Genomic DNA, 6,594 nt, shown 5'->3' on the forward strand with positions numbered 1-6,594 from the left:
AATTTATAGATCCTTTTAGGCGAACAACTTTTGTCTAGTAATTTAAGTTCAAACCTTGTGTCATTTTTTCAAACAAATTTAATATTTTTATTTAGAATGTTATTTTTTTACGACTAAAGCAAAAACTAACTGTCCTATCCAAAATTATAGCTCTTTTTTGGATGAACAAGTTTTGTCTCATTTTTTCTCGTAGCTTATATCGAAAAGTGATTCATTCTTAATTTGTAGCTCTTTCCAGGGCGCGCAATTTGAGCTTTTTTATTTTTTTCGTATCTTGCATAGTTTGAACAAAAAATGGAATTTTTGCATTTTTCATTATTTTTGATGCGATTAAATTTGGAGTGTTCAACTTCTCGACCAAATTAAAAAAGTTTTTATCATAGTCCTGTAGGGCTTTCAAAAAGCAAAGTTTTTCTTCCCTTGACTTTTTTTCATATCCTGCGTTTTTTGGCTTAAAATGTTCATTTTAGTTTGTCTTTTTTTGGATTTTGAAAAAACTCTAACTCTGATAATTTTCTTCTTATATAAAAAAGTCAGAAAGATAAATTGTTTAAGTTTTGAAGTACTATGAACAACCGTGCATAGAATTTATACATCTTGAAAAAATGTGGTTTCAAAAATTTTTTGTACGATTAAATTTTGAATTTTCAACTTTCTGATCAAATTGAAAAAGTTGTTATCATAATCTTGTACGGCTTGTAAAAAGCAACGTTTTTCTTTTCCAGACTTTTTTTCTTATCATGCGTTGTTTGGCTTAAATCGTTCATTTTAGTTTGTTTTTTCTGGATTTTGAAAATGCTATAACTCTAGTAATTTTTAATTTTTCAAAAAAAAGTCATTCGGGTAAATTGTTAAATTTTTTTAATTCTATGAATAACCGTATAGAGAGTTTTTGAATTTTTTAAAAAGTGCTCTCAAAAATATTCAAAATGTGCACACTTTTTGAATTTCCATCCAAAATGGCTGGCTAACGAACTTCAGCTTTAGTTTAGGACACTAAACGAGTGTACAAAAGGGCAATCTAATTGATTAATTTTTTCAAAAGTTACCGTGCTTACAGACAGACATACAGACAGACATACAGACATATAGACAGACACATTCGTAAAAACCTGTTTTTCGGATTCAGGGGGTCTCAAAACGTGGACATTTGACAGTAACGAGGGGGGGGGGGCAAAATTTAACATAAATCTAATACCTTCTCTGATGAGAATGTAAAAATGTCACATTGTATGTGTACTGTCTTCCTTTCAAGAATGACTAATGTTTATAATCTTAGTTTCTTTTTTACATTTCTTCAAGAGCGATATTATTTAATCCGAATTACAAAGTAAAATATCCAAAATCTTTGAGTTTTAAAATACTCTTAAATATTTTTAAAATTTTGAGATCTTTTGATATCCCATAAAGTATTTGAAATTCTTTAAAGAATCTTCAAATGATTGAAATCGAACGAAAAATCTTGGAGTCTTAAAATACAGTTAACTATTGTAAATTCTTTAAAATCTTTGAAATCCTTTAAAATCCTTTAATTTATTGAAATCTATTGACAAATCATTGGAGTATTAAAATATCCTTCACTATTTTAAATTCTTTGGAACTATTGATATGGTTTGAAGTGTTTTTAATCTCCTTAAGATTCCTCAAGATCTTTAAAAATATCATAAAATCTTTGAAACCCTTCAAAATACTTTTGATTTGAAATTAATTGAAATTTATTGGACTTTAAAAACACCCTAAAATATTTCAATTTTTTAAAAATCTCTTGACATGGCTTGAAATATTTAAAAACTCTTTAAAATTCCTCGGAATTTTCCAAAATACCACAAAGTGTTTGAAATCCTTTACATTTATTGCCATCTATTGAAAAATCCTTGAAAAGTTGAAATACACTTAACTATTTCAAATTCCTTGAAATCTGAAAATACCATAAATCTTTGAAATCCTTCAAAATGCCTTTAATTTCAAATCGATTGAAAAATCTTAGAGTTTTAAAATACCCTTCATCTAGTTAAATTATTTGAAATCCTGTGATATCCCTTAAAATCCCTTTAAGCTTCCTCGGAATCTTTAAAAATACCATAAAATACATGAAATCTTTTAAAATATTTTCAATTTCTTTGAATCGACTACAAAATCTCAGAGTTTTAAAGTAGCCTCCAATATTTCGTATCCTTATCAATATTTTCATATCCCTTGTAATCTCTTAGTTTTTTATTAAATTATTCCGAGTGCAATCTTATTTATTTCGAATTATAAAGTAAAATACGCATCATTTACTTGTAAAAACTTCTAAGTGAGTTAAGGCCGAAGTGACAAAAAGGTTTTCTTAGAATGGTTTAAATCCATACTTTATGTTCCTTTAGAATCCATTTATAATTTTGGGTTCCTTTCCAGCAAAAGAGGTTCTTTTTTGTTGCAGCTCCTTTGGAACCAAAAATTGTTTTAATAGAAACCCTTGTTTACTCTGTGTAATAGTTTCCGCCGTCGGAAACGTTCTCAATATTCGGCGGTTCCTACATCGCTTTCGAAATCCGCAACGGCCCGACTTAGGCTTCCACGTAGGATTCGATGTGGGATAGGGCGCAGAAAACTATTAGAAACATACATGCGATTCGACGTTGGATCTTCACAGTTTCCGACGTTGAAAACGATTCCATTTCTCGACGTTTCCTACGTCGTTTCCGACGCCTGAAATAATCCCAATACTCGAGTTTCCTACGTCGCTTTCAAGGTTTAGAGCTATTAGAATCCGACGTAGAATCCTATACGTAGGGTTTGACGTCGGTTATGACATATAGAAAACTATTAGGATCCTACCGAGGATCCAATGTTTGTATACAAATAGTTATATACTTCTTGTTTCCTGCTTTTTCCGACGTTTAAGACTATTGTAATCTTGTACAAGGACCTTCGTCGGATCCTAATAGATTCCGACATCAGAAGTTTTCCTACTCGAGGTTTCCTACTTTGTTTCCGACGTAAGATCCGATGTAGGCTTCGACGTAAAAATACGACGTAGGCAAATATTAAGATCATTCATAGGATCCCAGTTTGGATTTTTCTAAAGGGAAATGACAAAACTAAATATTAATTATTTAGCATAATCAACCCTAGGGAGATATACCGTTTCCCACACGTTTCAAGAGAAAACTTGTAACCCTCTCTTTTATCAGGAAATCGATAGTCAAAATTGAAACATAAGGTATAAAGTCATGACTCGGCCCTCGGTAATAATCGGGTAGTTAATCGCTGCTGAAAAGTTCTCAATTCGATTAGTCAGTGACGTTCCCAGGCACACGATGTCAGTAATCGTGTGAGCTCGTGCTAGGAGCAATTCTTGTGTGAATTTCATTGTGTAACGCACCCCCGATCGATTCCCCACTTTGTAGAATGTAGATATCTGGACAATCTATGCTATATCTATACATACAAGTATATAGACGGGGTGCACCGTTATCCTCACTATCCTGACCCCATGGCCTGCTAACATCGCCACCACCAACCGAGAAAACTCTCACACGAGAAGGGAATGCGAGGGCGGAGCCTTTGTGATTTCATGGTGGCGCATGCAGAAATCCCAAGGATTAAAGGATACTTACTTATTGTAGATGGTCAAATTCGAAGTATACAATATCCTTGTTTAAACGGTAATCAACTGAGATTACATGGAAAACAAAATTAGAGACGCTTCCTAATATCGAATCTTATTGCCTATTTCCCATTGTGCGATTGTGCACTGAATACTATAATATAGGACTTTATGGGATATAAAGAGGAAAGAGGGATGTGGAAGATGAAGAAATGAAGATTTTTATATAAAGAATTACAAAAAATAATCGCTGGGGGATTGTATTGATCCTCAATAATAAATTTTAGTGCATTTTTTTTAAACTGTGAAAATTACATAATTTCTTTCAGGTACGCCATTTTACAATTAAAAGTGTCATTCTTAGGTTAATATCGTAGTGGTAAAAAAATTCAAAGTGCACAAAAAACATTTTGTAGAAGACCTATTTCAAAAATATTTTTCAGCGACGTACATTAGATAATAAAAATTTTCAACAATCTTTTGGTATAAAAAAATACCCTCAGCACGTTTATTTTTTGTATGAAAGAAATACTGATAAACACTTTTATTTATTATTATTTTTTTTTAAAATTAAAGTTGAAATGTAATGAAGTATCGACAAAAACTTGATGAAAATATTTGCACTGGATAGTGAGAATACAAATTGTGAAACAAAATTACAGTTAAAAAAATTTCCTTTAGAAATATTTGTATAGCGACGTACATGAAACACTTGTTTTATACATTTTAAAAATTTTAAATTTAAATCTTTGAAATTGAAATGTACTGAGTTTTCTCTCATCATTATAAATTATTTATGTGAAAGTAAAATTACTTCAAAAATCATTCTGTGGTCAAACTAAAAATTTGTTAAAAACATCTTAGTTCAATAGTCCTTCAATTATGGTTTGAAAATTTTAAATATGCTAGTTAAAGAAATTATTAAAATATGTAATGAAATTCCTGTTATAATCAGAAATTATCTCTGTAAAAGCAAAAAAAATGTTCTTCCAAAATCACGCTGTATTATAAATACGAAATTATCACACACTGTAGTTAAACAATTATTAAAAAATTCTATATATGTTTTTTTTTCAGCGAAGAACATTTAATGGAAAAATTTACACTGTAGTAAGGATAAATAATTTAAAAAAACATTACAGTTTAAAAATTCATTTAAAAATCTTTTTCTTTAATTCCTTGTGTAATTTTTAAATTAAAATATACTGCATTTTCTCTTACCGTTAAAATAACATTAAAAAATCTGCTCGCTTCGAGGGCACATTCTCATCGCGCTCTGCTCGCGCGGCTCGTTTCGCTCGCAAGTTTGAGCGCGTCTAGGGCGCGCGACAGTTGAATCTCGCGCTCGATAATAGGTTCCCTCGCGTTTCGAGCTCGGATATTTATTCTTTGCATTTGGAATGCTTGAAAAAAACTTTATCAAAAAGATCTCTTTTATATGGCAGTATTTATATGCGTCTTCATATTTTGAATTGTCTATTTAAGTATAGTCAAATATTAAGTTTCTCAAAACTCTGTAGGCTTTGAGGTACACATTCTCATTGTGACACTCACGCTGCGCGCTCGATTTCCGTCTGACATTTGTAATCAAGTTTTGTTGGATATTTTTTTTCGTAACTTTCGTCGTTTTTTCCATACATTTTTTTTATTTTATTTTTTTTCATCTTAAATTTTCACGAATAAAACAAAAAGTGCGCGTTCTATCAAGAAGTGATTCTTAACGAAATTGTAGATCTTTTTTGGGATAACCATTTTTGTTAATTCATCTTTTTTCGTATCCTATATAGTTCGTCCACAAAATGAAATTTTTTATTTCCCATTATTTTTTGTGCAATAAAAATTTGAATTTTCGATTTTTGCAGAATCTCGAGAATTTTCTCATTATCGAAGAAAGTCATTAGAATAAATTGTTTTTTATTTTTAATACTATAAATATCCGTACATAGAATTTTCAAATTCAGAAAAAAGTTGTCTCAAAAATTTTCAAAATGCGCTCACTTATTGAATTTTTATCAAAAATGGCTGGTTCACGAACTCGTCCTTTCTTTCAGAAGCTAAAAATAGTGTGCCAAAGATGAATTTGATTCGTTCATTTTTTCGAGAGTTATCGTGTTTACGGACGGACGGACGGACAGATGGACAGACAAACAGACGCCATCGTAAAAACCTGATTTTCGGATTCAGGGGGTCTCGAAACGTCGAGATCCGTTGAAAAAGTGTAATGTCAAATTTCCGACATTTCTAATACTTTCTCAATCATAAATGATGAGAATGTAAAAAGGTAAAATTTCTTATCCAAACTACTGCAAAAAATATACAATATGGGGCCATACATATACCACGTGGACAATTTGTCACCACTTTTTGACCCCCCTCCCCCCCTCGTGGACAGTCGTGGAATTTGGACAAATACCCCCCCCCCCCCGTACTTTGTCCACATGGACGTATTTTGTGAAAATATAGATATTATTAGTCTTCAAAATGTCCGGGAGTTCGCGACAATTCCATGGACGTTATTTGAGTACTCACTAAAATTTCAGATTCTTTTGCTTTCATATTCAAACAGTTCGAAACGCGTTGACTAGCTAACAGCTGTTGGTGCATTTTGCAACAATTTATCGTTAAACTGGTCGGAAATTCGAATGAAAAAACGTCATTTTAGTACTCTTAAAACCCACGGAGAATGATTGTTTGGATGCTAAAAACTAACAATAAGTTTGACTGGCAGCTCCTTAGTGGTGCCAAAGTTAACTAACAGACTGTGAAATATGTCAAAAATTCGAGTGAAAAAACTTAATTTTAGTACTCTTTAAACCCATTGGGGATGATTTTTTAAGTGCAAAGAACTACCAAGAAGTTTGACTGGCAGCTCCTGAGTGGTGCCAAAGTTGACTGACAGGCTGTCAAACATGCCAAAAATTCAAGTAAAGAAACGTGATTTTTGTGCTCTTGAAACCCATTGTTGCGAGCTGTGAATTTGCATAAAAAGTGAGATTTTCGTA

This window comes from Belonocnema kinseyi, chromosome 2 (genome assembly GCF_010883055.1).
Source record: "Belonocnema kinseyi isolate 2016_QV_RU_SX_M_011 chromosome 2, B_treatae_v1, whole genome shotgun sequence".
Taxonomy (NCBI): domain Eukaryota; kingdom Metazoa; phylum Arthropoda; class Insecta; order Hymenoptera; family Cynipidae; genus Belonocnema; species Belonocnema kinseyi.